Here is a 12,925-nt window from a genome sequence, read left to right as displayed (position 1 = left end):
CTCTCTGGGGATAAAACACTACACTTTTCATGCACGAACAGTAGATCATACTATCTGTAAGTCTAGGATACAATGAGCGGTGCATCAGAGCGATTGTGGGAACACAAAGATTTTCATCGTGCGAATATCGTTAAGTTACAAGAGACAACACGACATGCTTGATGAAAGACTACGCAAAGTACACATTAAAAAACTCACAAGGTTTTCACTTAATGATTTAGGACAGGAGGTTGCGAACGTGTGTGTGTCAAAAACAAAAATTTGGGAGCATCCCACGGTTCATCGTGAGACATGATCAAAGAGGAGGCAATCAACTACTATTAACATGCATGCAAAATACGTCAAAATATAGGCGAGGCGATATATAACAATATATTATTATCCCCGCTGTCGGACTCAAACAGAGCACGGTCGCGGTAACCATGGATACCGGCGCCCAGTTCAGCTGGTGTTTTTCGGCATGTTTGTCTTCAGCAAGTCCCGCGCAAACACGACAGTTCTTGCCCAACAAATACTCCCCAATAGTCACGATTGTAACACGCAAAATCACACACAATGAACATTACTACTCTTTTTTTTCACAATGAACCATCAAAGAACTTGCAAATAAAAGAAAAAGTGTGCTCTAAAGAGAGTGAGGTCTAGACAGTCGAAGGAAGGTATTGTCTTTTTTTTTTTGAAATTTACACATTAAAGACAAATGCTTGGACAAATTGGCAATGTGAACGAACAATCCCACAAATTACATGAAACAGCATTGCGTGGGCTTTGCATTTAACAAGAGATATGACAGATTCTATGCTTCGTAAGTTGACAGTTAGTCATCAAATTACAAACATTGAATAGAGATCTTCAGGCCAAAAAGCATAAATCTATAAAATATGGAGGTATGATCACATGATGTTCGTGAGTGGGTGTGTGAAGGAGGTGTTTTTTTTTCCTCCTTATAAAACATCCGGGTCACCAGCTATTGTGCTTGCTTTTTGAGCGCAAAGGAGTTGTACTTGTCTATCATATTACCTAAGTAAAAGCAAAAATTGAGGATCAGTGCTACAGAGACATATTACATGGACATTCAACCGCAAAAGAGCACCGGGTATTACATTAGGGAAGACCTTGAAGATTCTTCCGATTACCTGTGGCGCATGAGTATTTGCACTTTCCAAGCTAAACACATTAGTTTGCGTACCCTTGAAAACATGTGTTTCTTCTCCGAGAGGACACCAAAACGTACAAGGTAAACGAGACTAAAGCAAAGGCCGGGGGAAAAATGACCAAAGAGAAGGGTGCGAGTGTGCGTCATAATATCAGAGTTTGTATGTGCATCGTTTTGGGTTTTTTTCTTTTTCGATGAAAAGTAGCAAGAGTTCATTCGAATTTGCTGTAGACGTTTGCTTAGGACGGTCTGAGGTTGATCGTTACAATAAAGAGAAAAACTCACAAAATTGTCGATACACGCCTAACCGCTTGCGGAGAGACGGTGAAAGGGAGTGAAAAGAAAGCAAGAAAGTGGGGGGAGGGAAAAATTATTAGAGGATGCAAGCCCATTTAGACGCGTAGAGAGATTAACTTGGCGGAATGTCAACAATGAAAAAGTGATGCACACAAAACAGCTTCTGGCATAGGAGCATAGTGAGGGAGTTAATATCTCGCTTGGTCCCATTCACTCTTTCTCCAGTCGTGTTTGCTTCGTGATGTAACATTTATTTGATCTGCGATGTGCTTTCGAGTGCATGGTTGCAGATGGTGTAGGGCGAGTTTACACAACGCAGTGTTTTGGATTTCGGAAGAGAAGGGATAAAAAAGAGAGGCGGTGTGAGAGAGGGAGAAGGGGGAGAGCGTTATGTGGGGTGATCATTAGCTCTAGTGGTTCTCTTTCTATCCCTCTCTTTCTTTTGAAGAGGGTACAAGTGGAGGAAAGTGAGGGGGGGGGGGACTGAGAGCGCACTTAGGATCCAGGTTTTTCTGTTAGCACAACCACGCTACCAAAAATGAGTGGAGATCAAATATTGGTGTAAGACAAGCTGTAATGGCGGGGTATTGTGTGCAGTTTTCCTGACGAGCACTTGTGTACCCCTGTGATTAAATTCAAATTTGAAGCTTGGCCACCAACGGCATGTTACGGTGAAAATCTCCCGTCCCATCACACAGAACATAAGGGGTCAATCAATGTCTTCATACGTCTGAAAAGTATCACAGGATACGAAAAATAGATTCATTTCTGCAAAACAATACGACATGATAAACCCAGTTGCGTACTCTGGCTAATTTTCAAAAAGGTTTTGGGTACGAAAAAAGTGGTGAGAAAATCTACTTTCCACTGTAGATTCGGTTAGTTTCAGCCTATCATCCGATGCATGTCACGGACATCTTATCTGCCCGATTATGAGCAAAGTGAGCAAATCATGCTTGTTACGTTATGGTCAATACAACCCTACACATAAAAACAATGCTGCCATGGAAACTGCAAAAAAGGGCTTTCTTTGAAGTGGCGTGAAAGAGTAACAATACCGAGATATCGTACACATAGGCCTACATCATTTAACATGATAACCATGAACTCATGAAACATACACAAAAGCAGTTAATGACAGGCTGATCTTTTTCGTGGGGTACACAACAAAAGTAGGCGTGGTAAAAAATTTCCACGGAATAAAACTTTTTCTTCCATTTGAAGAACGCTCGGTTAAGCCATGTACGAGGAAAAGCACGCATAAAACGAAGTGGAAGGTTGTTGATTGCAATACTCTGTGTAACTGCATGCGTTACATGACCCCGACCATAACACTGAAAAGCAATAACAAAATCTGTTTCACATGATATGGAAGGAAACATGGGTAAACTATAGATTCTTCTGGGACAAAAGATATGATGGTGAAATTGTAGACAAATAGCCGAAGACAACATCTCCCTACAGGAAGCAAAGTGAAGTTTGATTTTGTAAAAGGAGAATGTAAAAACACAGGAGATGTAACAGATTGAATGGCAAGAATACAGAAGTCCAAATTTAACTACTTAAAAAAAACACACGAAAGTACAAATCTGAAATCAAGCATTTCAGAAAGCATAATTCGTCATAGGAGAAATAAAAAAAAGCAAACTAAGATTGGTCCTTTCATCTTCATATTAGTTATGACGATTGTACAAAGATGAATATAACGACGAAATAAAATGACGAAAATCAATGGGTGATTTGTCGACTGTAGTCTGTTTCTGTGCTTCTATCATAAACACATATCGATTCGAAGTGACGTTTTTTTGTTCGTGAAATAAATACTGTGAGTGTTTGCAAAGGAGTCCCAACAGAAGAGTGTTGTGTGACGTCATTCGGGCAACGTCGACGTCGATCACACGTGCGAATTCGGAATGGTCTTTAGAATGACGGGCTTGCATGTGTATGTTCGCTCTCGCTTCGGGCAAGCCTTTCTGCCTAGTAACCGATTCGTGAACCCCTGCCACGACGTGAGGGTCTTCCCAGTCCAGATCCAAACACCCGACGTTATTCCGACAACAAGGCACATGAAATATTTGAGCATGAAACACGGCGTATTCCGGCTTCGACGCCTGCGCCGACTCGCAGGGACACGTGATGCTCCGCTCCCATGCCGATCGCGAGTGCTGCTCGTAGATGAGGATGGCGACGACGATGGTGGCGGGCACGGTGTAGAGGACGGTGAAGATGCCGATTCGGATCATGAGTTTCTCCAGTTTGTCCGTCTTGCGACCTCCCTGTTTTGATGACGCTCCTGATCCGGAAGAGGGAGACGAAGCCAGCAAGGAGGAACGACGACCCCGATGATGAGGTACATGAAGAGCGGGGCGAGCACGAAAGCCGTTGAGTTTTGGTGACGTCGTGGTTGCCAACGTAGCAGATGCCGGCGATGGGGTCGCCGTCGACGGAACTGAGGGCGAGCACGGTGATGGGACTGGATGCTGGGGAGGAGCCAGGCAGCGAGATGGAAGTACTGCGAGTAGCTGGCGATCGCCTCGCTTCCCCACTTCATCCCAGCCGACAGGAACCAGGTAAAGGAGAGCACCACCCACCAGATCGAGCTCGCCATGCTGAAGAAGTAGATGAGGAGGAAACACGATGGTACACATGGCTGGGCCAGTCGAGCCCATCCGGATGTAGTCACCATTACACGCTAGCTGCTCGTGCCCCACAATGAGTCGGATGATGAAAACCGAGCGAGACCAGGAGGTAGCATCCACTCATGAAGATGATGGGTCTCTCAGGATATTTGAACCTTCCCATATCGATGAGGAAACGTCGCTACAGTCATGAGAGTCGACACAAAGCAAAGGATGGACCACAGTCCGATCCAAAAAGTCGCGAAGGTATGCTCGTCTTCGGTGAAGAAGGCACTCTTACATGGGGCAGCGCAGTTTTGGCACACCACCTGTCGAGACCCTGCCATGATACGGGTGGGCCTCGGGGACGGAGATGAGACGGTCGTTGCAGCCACACTCACACGGCTCCTGCGTCGGTCGTCGAGTGTAGAGGTTTCCAGGGCGGGTCATCGCTGGAATGGTTGGCTTGTTCGTTCCCTCGTTCGTGTGATTCGAGTCCATGCACAGGTTTTTCCGGATCACCAAAACTCGGGCAGGTTTTTCGCACTGCATGCGTTCCGGCCAGGTGAATCCGTATTGTCGCATCACCGGACCGCAGCCTGCTTTGGCCCCTCTCGCACACCGATCGACACGGCATAAGGGGCTTGGAGTATTCGACAAGGCAAATCGGCGTGTACATACTGCAGAGTAAGAACTTAAGATCGGCAGAACACTTGATCTCCACAAGGGGCCAAAAACTGATGCACTTCTAGCCCGGCTTCGTCCTGCGTGTGATGATTAAACTGGTTCGGCATGTACGTCATATTATAACCAACATCTCTACACATGGGTACTGTAATTGGTTCACACTTCACGTCGCGCAGACAATTCACAATTTGTAAGTGGCACAATGACAAGAAAGTTACTAACACTGATAAGTTCCAGTGAAAGCAGGATGATCGGGTGATGACGGCTCTGTAGGCAACCATGGTGGAAACTGTTTCTGACTGTCGTGAAACCAGAGAATTCAGTCGTGTCGTTCAAGTCCCAGTTTCAATCTGCTATACTTTGTCGTCTGGTATCAGAGCAGCACGCAGAAAAAAACTGAGAGATTACCGCGTAGTCCAGGCCTTTTGTGTTGCAAACAGCCCCGCGCGAAGCCCTGGTTAAACAGTCGCTCGCTGTTGATCAAACAGGACTTGTACTCCGCTACCGTATCTCCGTTTACTTTAGGTCCACTGCAACCCCCACTCAACTCCGTGCGGGCCCGGGTCGGTCTGCGCTCGCTGAACTTTTTACCAGCCCGGCAACAATTGGTCCTCTTTTGCTAGACAAACACGATTCCGCTCTAACACACATACTATTCAAAAACTTGTTTTTCTCCTGCCGGGGTCGAGATGAGGGGGCACTCACTATGTATACAAGAAATCCATACAGTAAGAATCATGCAAGTTCCAAAAAGAGGAGGGTGAAACAGAAGAAAAAAAAAAAGAGGGGTCACCGGCAAACTGAATTTTCCTCACTGTCTTTTCGGAGCAAAATAATATCAATTCTGCGAGATGATGCGAATGCCTTCGATTTCTAACGAGCAAGCCGGCTGACGCCCAACGTCGAATACCGTCTGCAGCCACTCAAAGGTCCTCTTATCTCGATCGCAGATTTTCACTTTGCCGCGTTGTCAGCTTTCAAGAGCGGTGCTAGAAAACCATTTGGTGGCCCACGACGTACTTTCACTGCGATTTCCCACTTCCCTCGATGTCAGACAGTGATGGGAAGATGGAAGGGACGGGGAGGGGGTAAGCCTGTTGTCGTCCGCTAATGCAATCACAGCGTCCAATCTCCTAAAGCCATGTGTACGAGACGACGGGGCAAGTTCAGTGTACGATCGACGGTGAAAGGCGGTTGATATATGATGACGTTTAGGGTACCACTGCTGCGGTATTAATAATATCGGGCTGCCAACGATTTATGTGCGCGCACATAATATACGCACACATCCAATCAACTACCACACACCACTCGCCTCGTGTCGTGTGCTTCAAGTTTACGGACGGGGCGAGAGAATAACTGGAGAGCAAGGAGATACGATCCGTTCGCTGTGGTGGCTAACCCGAGTTGTGCTTGCCTGTCGTCAATTGTGGAGGGTTTGTATAGTGAATTGGATCCACCTTTGAGTGACGTCCCCTAGATTCGCGACAAGCTCGTCACTTCATTATGTCCCCATTGACGAGGGGACAGCGCGCAGCCCGTCAATCAAGCAACGAGACAGTCCCTCCAATTAGCACATTGTTATATGACGTCACGGATCAGTGCCTCGGCTTAGAGAGCAAGTTGTGGGGGCTCGCCCCACGTAGTCTACGCAATTCAGCCCTTATCATCTCCCGCCTCACCACTCCCACTATCATTCGCTACTTGGTGTACCCACCATTATTGTGCTTGACGTTCCCGTCACTGGCTCGTCTATCAATCATTGCTTGCTCCAAGAAAATCCTAAACAGGAGTCACGGTAATCCCAATCCCACTCCCATACCCATACATACAGACACCTCTGCATTATTATTCTCTTTTTGCATAATCACTTTTTCCTGTAATTCAAGAAATGCACAAACAAAAAGAAAAAAAATCTGTCAAATTTATGATGTCCCATATACTCATGAAGTTCCCTTCCACATCTTTTATCATAACTTGGCTGTACAAATTTTTACAATAAAGATATATATTTGAAATGTCAGTGGAGCAATGCAGGTAGTGTAATCACAATAATTTCTGAGTATGTCACATCTGCTGATTATGAATTCAGTAGCCACCGTGTCAATATAAATCATTCTGGAAATAGGATGATGAGAGTGTGGTGAACAGTGACCCAGTTTGAGTGCAGTCCACTGATCATGTATGTCAGCATTGTGTATGATGGATAGCTATGACTGATGAAAATTTATCTGGCCAGTATTTGCATGGCATACATGTACGTAGATGTCAGAATGGAGTTCATTCCATTATATCCCTGACCATTTACAGGACTTCTGTATTTCTATTTTGTTTAGCCCCCAATAGGAAGAACTCTAGGTCTGTTGAGTCTTCACTTGTCAAAAACCATTATCATTATTATTTAGATAAACTTTTGGACCGTTGTGATTCATCAATGCCCTTAATATGTATAACATCCAAATGTGCACAAAAAATCTCAAGAAGAAATCTGATATTTAGGCGTGTGATTGACATTGTACTATGTACAATGTTATTAGATAATGTGGAAAAATTCGTGCCAGGGCCAGCATTTCGTTTGTAAAAAATAGCAATGTGCTTTGCCTCCAGTCGAATAATTTTCTTCTTTTTCTTAGTTTGTCAACTTAATTTATTAAGTCATAAAGGACGTGCCATTTGAATCACGCACACACAAGTTGTGGTGGAGAAGAGTGTGGTTTGATATTAGAAATGCGGGCATTCAGTATGGTCGGACTCGCAGAGATTTTATTCCGTAAACAATACCTTACTCTATACATCATATATTTAGCGAGGTTTTTGCTTTCGTGAATTTTGTGTGTTGGATGCTATTCCCGAATTTAACAATACACAAAAATGTCGACTCTCATCCAGGCATGAATGTGACATGCAAACATACATTTCTCCATTCATTATAGGCCTACTCCATGACTTAGTCGGGAAATCCCGATTCGTGAAAAATTAGACTCGCTAAATATATGCCGTATACAGCGCACGTTGGTATAGTTTTCTCTCTCGTCTGGTGTGCTTGAAAAGTAACAGGAGACTTGTTGTAAGAGTGGCTTGCAAGGGAAGAGAATTCACAATACCTCAATAATTGTACACCCAAAGCTGGTAGGTGTTCTATGAAGATGATGTCCATTTATAGTTTCAGAAATGTAGAAATACCTGCATGTCAGAGGATTAAAACTGGTATAGGATTCTTGGATGTTACATGAGGATTAATCACATGATACAGTCCTATATGTGTTTCATAGTTTGTTTGTTGTTGTTTTTTGTTCGTTTGTTGGTTTTTTTTTTGGGGGGGGGGGGAGGGGGTGGATAGGGAGATTCCTGTGTAGTAAACTCTCTTTGTAGGATTTTTGATGAAGCATCAAATCAAATGTGCAATCCTGAATATCCTGGTGATTCTCTCATGCTTTTATGAACATTTGTACCATTTCCTTCATTGTGTGTTTTCTTAGGGGGCAACACTGACATGTTCATTCTGAGAAACCTTTTTCTATTTTCCTTCCAGATGTGTTGTAGTTGAACTGTAGGCGTGATATTTTGAACTGTAGCTGATATTTTTTGAATGAATCTCAAATTATCCTAGCTATGTGTTATACTCTAATATCTAAATGTATTCTACAGTATTTCATTTGTATACTTTGATATTATAAGTTGATTCGTGCTGTATGTTACTTCCACCTATTTATATGGTACTCAAGCATATAATAGACTTAACATAGCCTAATTTGATTTACATAATCATGTAATTCTCATATCTGTGGTAAGAAAAGAAAGACAGTGTTGTGGTCCCTATTCTTCAAAATATATATAGAATGTCCTGTCACTAGCAGTTAAATTTTCACTTTTTTTTCCGTGAGGCCTTTGACTACAATGTACATGTATTATTTTCTTTTCTATTCATGATTATTTTGTTTGTGCATGTTAATGTTTGTGACTGTAATTATTATTGTCCTCTTTCACTCTGTCATTGTTCAATCTCCTCTGTAACGCCATGAGCATCTTTGTTTGACCGAACATGCACACTATAAGAAGCCACTATTAGTATTTTCTAAACGCAATTATTTTAGAGCATCATCATTTATACTATCAGAGATGCAGGGTGCATGAGGGACCGACACCTCCCTGATTTTTCAAAGTGAAAATATTTTCAGACAGTGTCGTTAACAGAACACATGTTCTGACATTTCAATATCTGTGAGCTCTGTGTATGCCAACCCACTCTGAGCAGACACAGAATAATCGTTGACCATGCAGACCACTGTAAACAAAATGAACATGCAGCGTAGTACATTGCTGTAGCTTGACCATATGAACTTTCTAGGAAAACTTTTTACAGAAATTTCTCCCTGATGAAAACCAGGCCCAAGAATCACTTGTATGACAATTGGCTGTAAAATAGCAACCACCTATAAACTTTTCATGGTATCTGATTGTTACACTTGGTACAATGAAGCTCTGACATAGCGCCCTCTATGCTGTGTATCAGGAAAGTTTGCCGTTTGCTGGTTTCCATGACGATCACTGCCTCTCACCCATTCATTCAGAGAGAGGCATGCATCTGAAGATGAAACCGCATGAAGAGAGAAGTTTGGCAAGAATACTTTGGTGGTATGAGACCCTCTGGCTGCATTTTTTCTACCACTTGTCTGCACTGGATCCTTGAGGAGAGATCTATTCAGCATGCCGTTTCTTTGAATGCTGTAGGAATATTAATAGTAGGAGAAGGATACAATTTGTGGCTTGGGTACATCTCTATCACCGGGTGCTTACTCACTCGGCTGTACTCATTTGTTATCGCCCAACAATTAGAAAGTGAGCTTATTTTCTCAGTTTTCCCTATCTTACTCCAGTTGCAGGTAGGTATGTCGGCATTGTTGAGGTAGCAGAATGATTTCATAATAATCTCTTTTTTGCAGAGCTGATGGACAATAGATGCTAGAAGTACTTTCAAATAGTTAGAGGCATGCTGTGACCGAGGTGTACTCAGGTTGATGTGTATAAGAAAGCAGTTGGATGTTTAATGGTGTGTTTTTCCAAACAAACAAATTTTCGAGCCCCGTCTTGGTATTGTCATAGTTCTTCGTCTCCATTCAAAGTAGGCTTCAGAGGGAGTCTTACTAAAATTGTTTGCGTTGTGATGTTATTTTCCTCAGGCAATCATGAAAATCATCCACAATGTGGTAGAAGAAATATTTTACGTGATGTTACAAAACTTTCAACATGATCCATGCCTGATGATATCATGTGATCAATAGAGACGACATCCGTGATCCGTTCTCACAAATTTTAGTAGGTATCCCATCTAACCTTTAAAAGCAAAATTGTGTTCTGGGGGGGAGTGTTTTATGTTGGTATGATAAACAGTACATGCTAGTATTTGTAGAAGCAAGTGTGGGGGTTTAGGTTTGTGAACACCCTATGTCCAGCTATCAGACAAGGGAGTTGGACAATGGGCCTGGGCTGTCTGGACTAGCTTTTATGACTGGTAGAGATAATGAGCAAACAGGATAAGCACGGGTGCAGTATTAGTAGTGTTTTTGTGTTCTTTTTGTGCATTGGATTTGAAGTCAATCTAGAATAGAATTTCAGCTTTTGGAGTGTGTTCAGTTACTGGAAAATATTCTTGATAGCTCATGATCAAACAGATGGGTAGAGAGCTGAAAATACATCTAGGATGAAACAGCAACTGGCTGCCATCAATTACACATCATGCTTGCTATTGGATGCACATAATTAACATTTTATATTCCAAATAATAATAATAATTGGATTTCTATGGTAGTTGATACTGGTGTTTCTAAGCGCACTGGTGCTTACATTTAACATCTTACAATAAACATTTAGTCATTTGCAGAGTCACATGCTTAGCAATGAACAATGTTATATTTCTATCAGTTTATTGTTTTGTTATCCTAAGGTGAAGACTGGAGTGTCTGATGAAAGCTTACAATAATCATTGAGTACAAACTTCACATTGCAGAAAGAAGACTGAGGTAGCAATACCATTATCTGTGTCATATGCTGTTTATTTCATAAGACCTGAACTACATTGGGCTATTTGTCAAGCATAGCATAGGATTTGATTACTTTTATATGAATCTGCATTTAGTGTACTTGAATTGAAAATGTATAACCAAAGATTTGTGCCATTGTTGTGTTTGTTTAATTGGCTAAGACCTAAAACAGTACAGATGGGATACAAACATATTTTTTGTGTATATTTGGTTGGCCTGACTTCATCACTGAGTAGAAGCCAAGCATGCTTGTTCCTTTGTGAATTGATGGGGAATATACAAACTTGAGTTTTTTAAGTGTGAGTCGATTTTCAGCGCTATCCTCACTCTCTTTTTCAATCATATCCATTCTTCTGTCTGGATTTTACTTTTAAGTGCTTTGTGCTTTTATTCAGATAAAATGGATGTTGTCGAAAAAGGTGGCTCACCTCAAATACAAAATGTTATAGGGGTCAACGGGGAGGTAAGAGCATGTCTTTAGCTTGAAATGATAACTGGCCTGGGAGGTTATGCTCGACATTCAATTAATCATCACTGTGTTACATGAATGCAATAATTCATGAAGGATGTATCATGGCAGGCCTTAGATCTCAAAGATATTTTTAATGCCAGATTGATAGTGAGGCTGATAATAATGAAATGATAATACACGTAGCATTTCAGAATCATGGATAGTGTCAATGTACTTTTTAGGACGAATGAACCAATCGGCAAACTGGTATTTCCTGTGCATGAACAAAGTAGCATGGCATACACCCTGTAGGGCATTACAAATCATACACAGTGATGCCAATGTTTACTTTTCTGCAGTATTTTGTACTGTTTTGTTTTTATTTGTTTGTCTGTTTGTTTGTTTGGTTGTTGTTTTTTTTTTGAGGGGGGGGGGTTGCCAAAAATATTGCAGGTTCATAGAAAATACTGTTTTTCTCAAATTGTATTGCTACATGTCTATTGCAGGAAAGGTAATAATACTGTTGTTTTGGTGGTTTTTTTCACCAAAAATACACATTTTCAGGCCTCGGAATACTGCAGTGGTGTTTGTAAGCTAGGTTGGCATCCCTGCATAATTTATGTCTCTCACTTGCTGAAATACATACCGTAAAACGGGGTGGAAAAGGGACGGCGAGGTGAATAGGGACAAAACCGAGAAAAGTTTTTTGAATGTGCATGTTTCAAATTTGCTTGAACTTTTTCTCTTATTTTTATCACAGGATGGAAGGACTATCCAACAGTGTCCAGAAAGTGGTCCTCCTGATGTGAAAAATTTTTTAAAGGGTACTGGAGGTCCAAATAAAAAGTTTTCAAAAAATCACAAAAAAATCAGGGCGGTCAAAACTTTTCTGCTCCTGTGGCCATTGATTAATGAAATTTGCTAAAAAAGGTTCATGAATCTAGCCTATTAGGTCCTACAACATACCTTTAAATTTGAAATGATTACTTCAACAGGAATTTGTGACAGCACATTTTTTCTTCTCTTGAGCAAAAAATCAGTTAGACTGGGGTGAATAGGGACACCATGGTGTCGTTTGATTGGCCCTTTAAATTTTCTGTATGATTAACTATTATAATGTCATAAATTACTCCGAAATGTTTGTTGTGTCCGGCTATTTCCAAAAGTGTGAATTTTCATTCTAAATCTCTTGACAAGAGAGCAATAAGATCTTTGGATATGTGGCTTCACTTTTGTATACATAGATGAGAGTGAACTTTGCTGTCTTAACCCTAACTTGGGGAGGAAGGGTCTGAGAACCCCTGCCCCACCCACCCTCTTGGGAATTTTTTTCACTGCCTAAGACAGGCTAGGACTTTTCCACTTGTATTTCATGACCCTTTTCTCTGTCTTCTGCATGTTTTAATGCCAATAACACATCTGTTTGGGTCAGACCCATACTATAGGTGCCAGCTTATAATTGCTGTAAGAACTCCCAAAATGTCCCCGACATCATAAGAGTCAAGTTACACTGAATTTAGAGTGTATGAATAAGATTGTACATCATGATTTGCCACTTGAAGAAGAAGTGAGTTAATATTTGAGTGCAATTCAATGGATTAGTGAAGATTTGACTTACTTTTCAATCTTAACCTTTGACCTGATGGGTCGTATTTTTTATATCAGCTCATTTTGT

At 41.7% G+C, this 12,925-nt stretch overlaps 1 pseudogene; it reads right to left on the bottom strand.

The window, feature by feature from the left end:
• Window positions 1–3,270: 3,270 nt before the first annotated feature.
• LOC139715136 (frizzled-5-like) lies at window positions 3,271–5,080 on the bottom strand (annotated as a pseudogene).
• Between the last annotated feature and the right edge of the window lie 7,845 nt (window positions 5,081–12,925).

This window comes from Diadema antillarum, unplaced genomic scaffold (genome assembly GCF_040938485.1).
Source record: "Diadema antillarum isolate AM-2024a unplaced genomic scaffold, OU_Dant_1.0 seq00002902_RagTag, whole genome shotgun sequence".
Taxonomy (NCBI): Eukaryota; Metazoa; Echinodermata; class Echinoidea; order Diadematoida; family Diadematidae; genus Diadema; species Diadema antillarum.
This window is presented reverse-complemented; position numbering and strand designations above follow the sequence as displayed.